We start from the raw sequence: 12,509 nt of genomic DNA, 5'->3' as shown, positions 1-12,509 counted from the left end.
CATCTTCTTTATTGTTTTTAAAAATTGATTTAGCTTTCCATGTCAATTTTTCCTTTGGTTTTCTATATAAATTTTATCATGTGTTTGTCTATATTTTAAAAACATCTTGTGGGATTTTTTATAGATGATACATTGTGGATCATTTTGGTGAGATTTGGCATCTTTATTATGTTGAGTCTTCCATTCCATGAACGTGGTATGTCTCTCCATTTATTTAGATTCTCTGATTTATTTCATTAGTGTTTTATAATTTTCACCTTACAGATTCTGAACATATTTTGTTAGATCTTCATCCATACACCTTTTCTTGGAGTCTTTATATGTGGTATTGAGATTTTAATTTCAGTTTGCTCATTATCATTACTGTTATAGGGAAATATTAATTTTTATATGTTGACCTTGTATCCTGTGCCCTTGCTGGACTCAGTTATTAGTTCTAGCAGGGTTTTTTTTTTTTTTTTTTGGTAGATTCATCAGGATTTTCTTCATAAGCAATAATGTTATCAGTGAATAGTGAACATCTTACTTCTTCCTTATGTGTATCAGTTTTATTTCCTTTTCCTGTCTTTATTCTACTAGCTAGAATTTCCTGTCCAATGTTGAATAGAAATGGTGAAAGAGCACACACTTGTCTTATTCTTTTTTTTTTTAATAAATTTATTTATTTTTGGCTGCATTGGGTCTTCATTGCTGCATGCAGACTTCTTCCTAGTTCTGGCGAGTGGGGGCTATTCTTCGTTGCAGTACACGGGGTTCTCATTGTAGTGGCTTCTCTTGTTGTGGAGCATGGGCTCTAGGCATGCAGGTTTCAGTAGCTGTGGCAGGCGGGCTCAGTTGTTGTGGCACATGGGCTTAGTTGCTCTGTGGCATGTGGGATCTTCCCAGACCAGGGCTCAAACCCATGTCTCCTGCATTAGCAGGAAGATTCTCAACTAGTGTGCCACCAGCGAAGCCCACTTGTCATGTTCTTAATGTTAAGGGGAAAGCGTTCAGTGTTGCTTGACCATTAAATAAGATGATAGTGTGGGTTTTTATATAGATGTTTTTTAGTTTGGAAGGTTTCCTTCATTTGCTAAGAGCTTTCATTATGAATAGGTGTTGAATTTTGTCAGATGCCTTTTCTCCTTCAGTTGATGTGATCATATGTCTTTTCTTCTGTAGCCTGTTGATATGATGGATTGACTGGATTTGAATGTTGAACCAGCCTTGCATTTCTGCAGTAATACCTGCAGTCATGGAACATGGAATATAATGATATGTATGTGTGTGTGTATATATACACACATTCCTTTTGCCAGTGTTTTGTTGAGAAATTTTATGTGTAAAATCATGAGCATATTGGTCTATATTTTATTTATTTATTTTTATACTGTTATTGGTATCTGAGTAATATTGGCCTCCCAAAATGAACTAAGAAGTGTTCCCCACCCCCACCCCGTCCCCCCCAACCTGGATGAGATTTTGAGGAATTGGTTTTATTTCTTCTCTAAATGTTTGGTAGAATTCTCTGGTGAAACCATTTGGGCCTGGAGATTCCTTTTAATGTAATTTATTAATTGCATCTCATGAGAATATATAGGGATGTCATTAGTTCTCAAACATTGTAAAGTGAAGTCTCAAGTTGAATATCCTATAATAATTTAAAAACAAGGTTATGCTTTGAATAATAGGGCTTGAACTTTAAAGGACCATAGAGACCCCTTCAATTTAATGATTAGAAAACTGAGGTGCAGAGAAGCCAGGTGACCAGCCCAAGCCCATATTCTCCAGACAAAGGCAGATCCCATCTATTTCTCCTAACTTACTGGACTGCTGTCCATTATACTGCTTATAAAAACCCTATCAGGTCTTCCCTGGTGGCGCAGTGGTTGAGAGTCCGCCTGCTGATGCAGGGGACACGGGTTCGTGCCCCAGTCTGGGAAGATCCCACATGCCGCGGAGCGGCTGCGCCCGTGAGCCATGGCTGCTGGGCCTGCGCGTCCAGAGCACTCCGCAACGGGAGAGGTCACAGCAGTGAGAGGCCCGTGTACCGCAAAAACAAACAAACAAAGAAAACAACCCCAAAAAGCCCATCAAATTGGCATTGGGGATGTCATTATTTTCAAAAAACATGTTCTCCAGTTTTGATTATCTTTGCTTCCTTCAGGCATGGATTATTTCGTATTTCATAACTTAATTTCCAAGCACATCTTTAAATGTTTTCATTCACATCTTCTGTTACTAACGTCTGTCCTGTTTTATTTCATTCTCCGTTTTGTTTCATTCTATGCAAGTTAAAGAATTTTTTTGTGGTCCTATATCTTTAAATGTTTTCAATCACATCTTCTGTTTCTATTCTCTGTCCTGTTTTATTTCAGTCTCTGTTTTATTACATTCTATGCAAGTTAGAGATTTTTTTTTTTATGGTCCTATATATTGTCAGTTTTACCTATATTCAGTTTGTGCTAAAAAGCAAACATCCTGCAGTTGGTGTATGCAGTTCTATATGTATCTGTTAGGTCAGATTTATGCATTTTGGTGTATGAACCTAACAGAACATAACCAACGTTATTCCTGCCTTATAAAAATTAATTACTGAGATAACATTAAAATATTCTAATTTGTTTATAGATTTAACTCTTTATTCTTATAGTAAAATTGTTTTCTGTAAATTGAATTGATGTTTAAAATTGTGTACAAATTTTAAAGTATAATGTCTTCCTGCTATTTTCTTCCTTGTATCTATTTTTCAGATACAAATACACATTTTTATGTTTTTGTTTAATAATTGTATATATTTTCCAAATTTTTATTTGCTTTATTTCTGTAACACATCTTCGAACTGTGACTTATAAACTGAATATTGCTGTATATTTTTCAACCCACTGAAAACTACTGACTACTAATTCAAACATTTATTCCATATACATTTCCTGTATGATGCATCTTCCTGTTGTGTGCTTATCTTTACTTCAGTTCTGTGTCTTATATACATTCTTTTAAAATTTTGTGTAGATTATTTACATTCTAAACTTTGCTTTTAGTTGGGAATGTATATACTCCTATTTTATTATTGCTTAAGCTAAAAATTATAATGTCTTTAACACAAAAAAGTATAGAGTTAATACCATTACCCTCCTTTTGCACGATGTAAGGGATATTATTGAGGATTGCATGGTAGGTTTTTTTGTTTTGTTTTGTTTTGTTTTTTTGCGGTACGCGGGCCTCTCTCTGTTGTGGCCTCTCCCGTTGTGGAGCACAGGCTCTGGACGCACAGGCTTAGCGGCCATGGCTCACGGGGCCAGCCGCTCCGCGGCATATAGGGATCTTCCCGGACAGGGGCACGAACCCGTGTCCCCTGCATCGGCAGGCGGACTCTCAACCACTGCACCACCAGGGAAGCCCCTGCATGGTAGTTTTATTGTTCTCAACAAGGAGATGTTTTTCATGTTTTACACAGATAATGAATCAATTGTATTGATTCACACGTGCATCCTTCTCTTGGATCTTCATTCCTTCTGTCACTGCAGACTTTTCACCTGGGATCACTTTCCTCTGGCCTTAAATTTAACCTTAGGATTCATTTTGTGTGGGTTAGTTTTCTATTATGATTCTCATATTTCGTGCTCTGTTTTGAAAAACACTTTTGTTGAGTATAGAAATCTGTGTTGGCGGTTATTTCTTCAGCACTTTCACATGTCCTTCCATTATGTCCCTGACCCCACTATATGTTAGGTGTGAGTGGAGACGATTTATTTTGTGTTGATAGTTTCCTGGTGTTAAGGAACAGTACTTGAACCTGATACAAAGAACAACACACCCTAGAAATTGTAACGGTGAAATTGGCTTAGTCATTAGATGGGGTTTTGAGTTGTTGGAATAATAAAAGGATGACAGTGTAGAATGCATAGGAGAAATAATATGTATCTGGTGACCAGGTTGATGGATTGTGACATAAACTGACTAGATGATTAACAACCCCAATTTTCTCTTTCTGGATGCCTGGGAGGACAGCGTTGTCTCCGCTTTCTTTACAGTTAACTTTGGGACCATGTGAATGAGACATGGCAAGTTGAATACAGGCAGAATTGATTGTGAATGTGTGTCTTAACTGTTCTTGCATTTGTGCACCATTCTGGGAATCTCCTCAGTGGTTCTAGATTTCACACCTCCCCAGGATTTAGTGCTCCATTGCGTACTGTAGGTTCAGGAGATGGGTTGATGGTGTTTTGATGAGGACAGGACCTGATGACCTGAAAAACCTCTAAGCTTCAAGCTGGGCCATCTCCTGATCACATATTTGTACCTGGGTCTACCTGTCCTGAAGGTCAAGGGGAGGACAGGAGAGGGAGAGGGAGGCCCCAGTTACTGTGAACTAGATGACATGTCATCTTATGTCACAAACATGAAACCATATCAGCTCCACTCCAGTTAGACCTGAGGACAGTTAGTCCTGATGTTCTGAAGATCTGAATCATGTGGCTTTATTTGTAATGATGCAACTCTTTGGGCATCATGCCTACCTGTAGTTTAAGAAGCCGTCCTGGACTTCCATGGTGGTCCAGTGGTTAGGACTCTGCGCTTCTAGTGCAGAGGGCTCGGCTTCAATCTCTGGTCGGGCAACAAAGATCCTGCATGGCACTCGGCATGGCAAAAAAAACAAACCCTTCCTGCGGTGCTCTTTAAGAAATAAATATGCCAAGTAGTACATACAAATGTATGATTTTATGTAAAGCGTTTAATCAATGCCTATGAGGCTACTTGCCACGTCAAAGAATCATTGCTTTTTCACAAATAACGCCAAGGATCCTGCAAAGAGGTATCCCTGACTTATCCTCCCAAGCCCTGTACGTGAAAGCATTGTGATGTTAATGCTAATGACAGTAATAATAATCGTTCTTATTTACTGAGCGTGAACTATGAGATAGGCACTTTTTATGTAAATAACCACGAGGGACTTAGTATTTCTCATTCTAGTCACAGTAGAGCCATGGTTCTTAAACTTGAATGAGCGGTACCAGGATTCCTGAAAGCAGAGAGTGCTGAGCCCCGTCCCCAGGGTTTCTGATTCTCTAGGTCTGGGTAAGGCCCCAGAGCTTGCATTGCTAACAGGTTCCCAGGTCCTGCGGTGGCACGATTAGGGAGGGCGGGGCATTACCCCCAGGCCTACGGAAATCTGGGCACTTTTCTTTAAAAGGAAGCGAAGCCCCGCCCCACCCCGTATGAGGATTCCTGGAGCTAAATTATTTCCCAGTCTCTTCCCGCGGTGCCGCTGGGCCGTCGCCATGGAGAAGGGAAATGGCGCACGCGCGTGGGCACAGGCTGGGCGTTAACTACGTAACCCAAAAGTGGATGCCACCGGCGCTACCGCCCCCAGCTCTAGGCCAATCACGACCTAGGAGGGGGGCGTTTCCTTCGGCTTCGGGGCGGGACTTCCTGCATCGCTGCAGGAGAACATCCGTCCGTGAGCGGGTGCTGGTTGGACGGCGGCCACGTGGACTCGAGCGTTGCACTGGGGCCGCATCTCTAGGGCAGGACGGGGAAGGAGAGCGAGGTGCCGGGGGCTATCTCCGCACCTTGTCCGAGCCGTGACGCCCCCAGCCCCGGCTCCTTCACTGTGACACTGTGTCCCCGTCCGTGGGACAGGCGACTTCGCGCCTCGTGTTTGCCAGGCCCTGCCGGGACCTCACGGTTTCCCGGGTCTTCTCACGCGCTCCGTTGACAGGGCCCCCGAAGGCGGCGGCCTGGGCCTTTCGAGCGTTTGACATTTCATAGCGAGATTCGGAGTGTGACACGCAGCCCGAAGTGACTCCGCCCTGGTCTCCCGCCTCTCAGGGCCCCATTCAGCCCACTGGGTCCTTTGGCGGTGGCAGGTGCAGCAGCACTGATGAATCCAGCGCAGGTGAGTGGAGGGTCACCCAGGGCCACACCCTCATGGTCCCCGCCCCTTGCGATAGCTGATGGTGTCCTGGGACTCTGCCTTTTCTTCTCCCAGTTCTTGGTCGTGGAGTCTCTGGAGGGAGTCACTTGTGGCGCAGGGTACTGAATTCAGACCAAGGATTTTATGCATAGTTTCCTGTACTGGCAACCAAGGGAGTAAATATCAGAACGGTGTCCTAGTGCATGTGCAAATACTCGATGAGACTGAGTTGGGAGTGATCAGGGAACAGAGCAGCCGGGCAGAAGTCAGGCCTGGAATGGCAGCCCGAGGAGTTAGAACTCCCTTCTGAAAGTTTGGACAGAAGGTGGAGGTGATTTAACACATAATTCATTGGAAAGCTTTCCTCTGGCTGCACAGTGGAGACTGTGGAAGTGAGGGAGGAGGCAGGGAGACCGGGGAGGAGGGTGAACAGACAGCCTTAAGGCCCAAGTCCTGGGGGCTTGTGGGGTAAGGCTGAGCCTAAGTGTAGTTGTGCCTCGAGGGTAGGCTCTGGATGACACCAGGAGGACTGGCTGGCAGGAGAGTGTTTGAGGTCTGTCATGCCATACTCAGCTGAGATAGTATTTTGTCTGCCCGCGTGCCTGGTTTTGCTCTGGGCTGGACACAGTAATCAGAGGGACATGAGGAGAGAGCAGGCACTAGTGGTGCCAAGCCTGGCATCGCCTCTGAGCTGGGAGGCCGGGGAGGAGAGGGACGGGGTGGGGGGATTAGGTGAGTGGGTAGACTGGGGAGTCCTGTTGTCCGTGAGCTCAACTGTCCCCATCGTGGCAGGGCTGTGTGACCTTCGAGGATGTGTTCGTGTACTTCTCCCGGGAGGAGTGGGAGCTCCTTGAGGAAGCTCAGAGACTCCTGTACCGTGATGTGATGCTGGAGAACTTTGCACTTGTGTCATCACTGGGTAAGTCTCTGTTTTAGTTATGTGTTGCTACATGGCAAATTACTCCAAAGCTAAGTGCATTGGAAAGACAAACGTTTATCTCACAGTTGGTTTCGGTCAGGAATCAGGCATATCCTGCTTGGATACCCCTAGCTCAGGGTCTTTCATGACCTTGCTGGCAAGCTGCCCAGGGCTGCCATCTGATCTGAAAGCTCACCTGGTTAGACTAGTCATTTCCTTGTTGGCTGCTGGCCAGAACCCTCCCACAGTTTCTTGCCATGTTGTCTTCTCCATAAGCAGGTCACAACAAGACAGCTGATAGCCATGATAATGAGCAAGAAACAGCATCCAAGATAGAAACTGGTATTTTTATCACCTAATCTCGCAAGTGCCATCTCATCGTTTTTGCCATATTCTATTCATTAGAAAGTAATTTTTAGGTCCAGCCAACACTCAGCAGGAGGGAGTTAACAAGGACATGATTCCCAGTTTCCTGGGCTGGCTTTTGTTTTTCTCAAGGGGCAGTTCTGTCTCACAGTTCTGTCACGGCACGGCTTCTTTCCTTGGTTCCCTGGGGTAAGTAGTGTGAGTATCAGGGCTGGGCGATGTGCACCACCAACCTGTACTGCCCCAAAGCTTTGAGATGAAGAATTTGGGGGTGAGAAGTTTTGCAGTCTTCCCCTCTGCCCCAGAGATTCCAGATGGCCTGGCCGCTCCTTGGCTAGGTGTCTGTCCAAATCCCTGGCCCAAGTTCTGCCTCCTTCCTCTAATTTTCCAAGGTCTGACATGGAATTGCAGGCACTGATATGGTTACTCCTTGTGGTGAACACTGAGCTCTTCCTGTAAGCCCTCTTCCAAGATTCTTTTTTTAGTATTTAATTATCTTCTCTGCGGAGAGTGTCTCCCTGGGTCAGTGCTGACCACTCACCAGCTCTTCCTTCCCATCAGGACTTGCAGTTTCCAGGTCTCATGGAGCCACCCAGCTGGAGCCAGAGGGGAGCCCAGGGTGCCTGAGAAGGTAGACGTGGCTCCAGTCACAGCAGAGAAGATCTGGAGGAGGCCTAGGCCTGGTGAGCAGAAGGTGCGGGAATCAGGGCTGGCTTCACTTTATTTTATTTTATTATTTATTTATTTATATTTTTAGAAATTTATTTATTTTATTTATTTATTTTTGGCTGTGTTGGGTTCGTTGCTGCGGCGAGCAGGGGCTACTCTTCCTTGCGGTGCCTGGGCTTCTCCTTGCAGTGGCTTCTCTTGCTGTGGAGCACGGACTTCAGTAGTTGCAGCACGTGGGCTCAGTAGCTGTGACTCGTGGGCTCTAGAGTGCAGGCTCAGTAGTTGTGGTGCACAGGCTTAGTTGCTCCGCAGCATGTGGGATCTTCCCGGACCAGGGCTCAAACCTGTGTCCCCTTCACTGGCAGGCAGATTCTTAACCACTGCGCCACCAGGGAAGCCCAGGGCTGGCTTCACTTTATACCAGCACTTTGTGCCACGACTACTAGTGTTTAGGTGGCAACACCAGTGGCGAAACTTATCCCACTTTTCCTTCCCCAATTTTGATGCCTTGCTCATTTGTCACTTTTACTCTGACCTTAGGTACCTGTTAGTCCCACCCCCCTTTCTAGTCGCACATCTTATCTGCTCTTCTCTTGCTGCTCCATGCGGAACTCTACAGCACTGGGTTTCTTTTAACGTGTCACGAGATGTGCACATATCCTTAAATTTTCCTTGAACACTAAATGTTCTATCTGGCCAGATTTTTCTGGTCCTGGCTAGACCCTTTTTCATAGCACTCACCTGTCACAAGGAACCAGGAGCCTTGCTGGGAGATCATTTGCAAAGTGTCATTCAGAGAGCATGCCTCTCTTGCTCACACTGTATCCCATCCTGGTATCCTCTCCTGCAAGGTTTCCTTCATTCTTTTTTTTTTCTTTTTTGCGGTAGGCGGGCCTCTCACTGTTGTGCCTCTCCCGTTGCGGAGCACAGGCTCTGGATGCGCAGGCCCAGCGGCCATGGCTCACGGGTCCAGCCGCTCCGCGGCATGTGGGATCTTCCCGGACTGGGACACGAATCCATGTCCCCTGCATCGGCAGGTGGACTCTCAGCCACTGCGCCACCAGGGAAACCTGTCCTTCATTCTTTAAGCTTTAGAGGCCCACAGCACACAGCAGCCCTTCCTCATCCTGATTCTGGGTCCCCTATGATGCCCATAGTCCCATAGACTAGTTGCCAGTTGTATCAGACACATATTTGTTACTGGATGCCATTTGCTACTAACTGAACATGGACTTCACCAGCATTCATCTTTTTTCAGGTTGTTGGCATGGAGTGGAGGATGTGGCTGCACCTTCTGAGCAGGGAGTTTCTGTGAGAGTGTCACACATGAGAACTCCCAAGGCAGATCCTTCCACCCAAAAGGCTCACCCCTGTGACATGTGTGGCCCAGTCTTGAAAGACATTTTTGCACCTGGCTGAGCCACAGGGAACACCATCTGGGCAGCACTCATACTCCCAACATGTGAATCATGGAGGAGAGACTTTTTGTAGAGTTTAAACCTTGACTGGATGCAGAAGCAGTGGAGTGGAGTCTTCAGAAGAGAAAATCCAGGCCTCGTTTGTGAAGTGCTGCAGATCCAGTGTATCAGAGAAGGCCTTCGCTTGCAGGGAGGGTCAGAAGAACTTCTTGGCCAGCACCTGGCCCCTCACAGTGGGGAGAAGCCACACCGGAGTGTTGGGAGCTTATTCTCTGCTGTCCTCATTAATAGGCCCTTTTGGGTATTGGATTCCCGTTAGGCCAGAAGGCACAACCTCAGGCCATAAAGCTTCTTAGCTGCCCTCATGGAGGGAATGTTGCTCCAGGGTCATTTGATTCTTTAACTCTCTGTTGGGGGCAAACCAGGAAACAGTGAGGGCCATTAGAACTGCAGGAAGAACCCAGGGACAGTTTCCCACAAGGAGAGTTTTCTCCGGAGGATGAGCTCTGAACACAATGGTGTGAGGACAGATGATAATCTGCACTCAGGAGTTTTACTAGAGCAATCCTCCGGGAGATGCTTTTCATGAACAGAACTCAACATGGACCAGGTAAAGCTTCCATGATCTACGCAGGGAAGAATCTCTGCAAGTGGAAGAAATGTGGGAAATGGTTTAACAAACGTTGACGTGCCTTTCTCAAGAGGGCAGACCTTGGTCAACTCATGAGGTTTTATGCTTAGCAGAACCACGTGACTGCTTCCACTGTGGGAAGGCCTTCAACTGCAGGTCAGAGCTCATGCAGCTACAACAGATTCACACTGAGGAGAAGCCTTATGAATGCAAAGAATGTGGGAAAGTCTCTTGTGTCAGGTCTGTTTTTGTCCCAAATAATATTTCCCACTCCAGAAAAAGTCACTTCGAATGCAAAGTATGCAGGTAAACCCTTTTTGACAGCTGTTTTTTTCACTCATCATGTGAGGGTTCTCACAGGAGAGGATCCCTGAGTGCAATGAATGTGGAAAGGCCTTCATTCACCCTTTTCTATCTGGCCTAATAGGATCCACAATGGACAGAAACCCTTTGAGTGTAAGAATATCAGAGAGCCTTTCACAACAGCTCTTCCCTGACTCAACACATGAAGCATCACACTGAGGAGAAACCCCATGAATATAGTGAATGTGGACAGTCCTTCAGCCTTCGTTCATCCTTCACCAAGCCTCGAAGTATTCATTCTGGGGAGAAACCATATGAGCGTAAGAGATGGGGGAAAGCTTTTCACAAGTGGACTTATTGTGATATCAGAGAACTCATACTGGGGAAAGACCTTTCGAATGTAACTCCTAAGGAAAATCATCTGACCAGAGGAAACGTCTTACTCTGAGAAATTATACCAAAGAGAAACCATGTAAGTGTCATTGCTGTGAGAAAATCTTCTGAGGCCAATCATCACTTACTGTCATCTAAAGAGTCATACTGGAAATGGACCCATCCTAGGACTTTGCACCTGAGAATTTATAAAGGAGAGAGAACCAGTGACTATTGTGCAATTTCAAAAATCTTCAGCTATAGCTCTAACCTTAGTATACACTGAAAAAGCAACCACAGGAATATTTAAAGGACAAAAACAAGGGAGGAAGAAGAAAAGAAGTAGATGTAACAGGAAAAGAAATATATTTATGACTTCTTTCCAGTTTTCCTGACAAACTTGTGACAATTTATTGGTTGTTTTTTGTTGTTATTGGGTGGCAGGGGAGGAGCAGTGTTTGAGAGGTAAACACCTAAATTACTACATATGCACTGTCTGCCATGCCATGCCAGGAGAGCTGGAGAGCTGGACACTTGAGAACAGCCCTGCAAATATTTATTTGTTACAAAATATTGTCTTATATGAAGCCTTGAATTATGAAGCATTTAAAACTTAAAAGAAATTAGGATACTAAGAATGTTGTTTAAAATTAGATCTAAGGAGATAAGGACACACTTATGAATGGGTACATTTTAGTGTACCGCTTAAAACCATTTAAGGCTTCATTTTCATTTTTTAATTTATTCATTAATTATGAGATATAATTGACATAATGGTGTGTAAGTTTAAGAATGTACAACATATTTAATTCGATACATTTATATTGCAGTATGAGTGCCATTGTAGCCTTAGCCTCTGTTGTGCCACAGAAGTATCATTTCTTCTAGTGGTGGGAACAAATAAGATCTTGTCTCTTGGCAAGTTTAATGTTTATAATGCTGTTTTGTTGTCTGTAATCCTGTACTTTATATTACATCTCCAGGAATTATTAGTTGTAAGTAGGTACCCTTAAACATCATCACCTCTCCCATCCCCTCACCCACCTCCAGCCTTTGGTAAACGTCATTCTACTGTTTTCCAGTTCAGTTTTTGGTTTTGTTTTGTCTTTTTAGATTCCACATATAAGGGATATTGTACGGTATTTGTCTTTCTCTGTCTGACATATCTCACTTAGCATAACATCCTCAAGGTCCAACTGTGTTGTCGAAAATGGCAGAATTTCCTTTTTTCTCAAGGCTGAGTAGTAGTATTCCATTGTATGTATATATACATTTTTATCCATTCATCCATTGATGGACACTTAGGTTGTTTCCATATCCCGGCTATTGTGAACTACAATAAACATGGAAGTGCATATATCTCTTTAAAAACCTGTTTTTATTTCCTTCAGAGTTTGGAGTTGGGATTGATTGGGGTTGCAGCCTGTCTCCACCATGCCTATCCCCAACCACATGACCTTGGTCTTGTCACTTATCCTCGGGGTTCAGTGTTCTTGTGTGTAAAATGGGAAGATGGACATTGAACTAAAGCTTAGGAAGCAAATTAGAAAGAAGGAAGAGCTTGATGTGGAGACCCCTGAATGATGCAGGACCCCCAGGCAGGGTTGGAGTCGCAGAAGAACATCTCCAGCAAAGGTAACAGGTGTCAACACAGACTGACAAGAGCATTGTCTGGTGCAGGAACCAGTTGACAGTCACTGCAGCCGTAGAGGGGAGAGGGGTGGGCAGTGAGAGCAGGGCAGGGAGAGATGAGTTGGGTTTTGTACTCGTGCAGTTTGAGATGTGTGTCAGACATCTAAGAGGAAAGGTCGATCTAGTTGGATGTGCAGTCTGGAGTTTGGGGGTCATTCGGGTCTGCAGATATGTGGTGCTAGTGCGTCCAGCACCAGGAACGTGACTGACACCTGTGGTGGAGCAGTGAGGTTTATTGGT

General features: G+C 44.8%; 1 long non-coding RNA gene across 1 annotated transcript; it reads left to right on the top strand.

Moving 5' to 3' along the window:
* The first annotated feature begins 5,410 nt into the window (after positions 1–5,410).
* LOC137215374 (uncharacterized) lies at positions 5,411–11,936 on the top strand. The gene is made up of 4 exons (XR_010939276.1): positions 5,411–5,881; positions 6,692–6,818; positions 7,746–7,878; positions 9,112–11,936. It is a non-coding gene; the product is annotated as an uncharacterized lncRNA (long non-coding RNA).
* The last annotated feature ends 573 nt before the right edge of the window (positions 11,937–12,509 follow it).

This window comes from Pseudorca crassidens, chromosome 20 (assembly GCF_039906515.1).
Source record: "Pseudorca crassidens isolate mPseCra1 chromosome 20, mPseCra1.hap1, whole genome shotgun sequence".
NCBI classification, from domain to species: domain Eukaryota; kingdom Metazoa; phylum Chordata; class Mammalia; order Artiodactyla; family Delphinidae; genus Pseudorca; species Pseudorca crassidens.
This window is presented reverse-complemented; position numbering and strand designations above follow the sequence as displayed.